This window comes from Rhinopithecus roxellana, chromosome 12 (genome assembly GCF_007565055.1).
Source record: "Rhinopithecus roxellana isolate Shanxi Qingling chromosome 12, ASM756505v1, whole genome shotgun sequence".
NCBI lineage: Eukaryota > Metazoa > Chordata > Mammalia > Primates > Cercopithecidae > Rhinopithecus > Rhinopithecus roxellana.
In genome coordinates, this window is record NC_044560.1 from 76,640,327 (window position 1) to 76,640,623 (window position 297).

Below are 297 nucleotides of genomic sequence, written 5' to 3' on the forward strand. Positions count from 1 at the left end.
TCACTTTGCAGATTCCACGAAAGAGTGTTTCAAACTGCTTCTTGAGGCAGAGGTTGTAACTCTGTGAGATGAACTCACAGATCAGAAAGAAGTTCTCAGAAGCTTCTTCACGTTTTGAAGGATGAATTTTCCTTTATCAGGCGCTAGGCTCAATGTGATCCAAAGAAGGCCTTCTCAGATTCCAAAGCAGTGTTAATGGACGCTCCACGAAACATAAGTGTAACTCTGTGAGATGAATTCACACATCACCAGAAGTTTCTAAGAAAGCTTCTTCTACTTTTCATCTGTGGACATTTC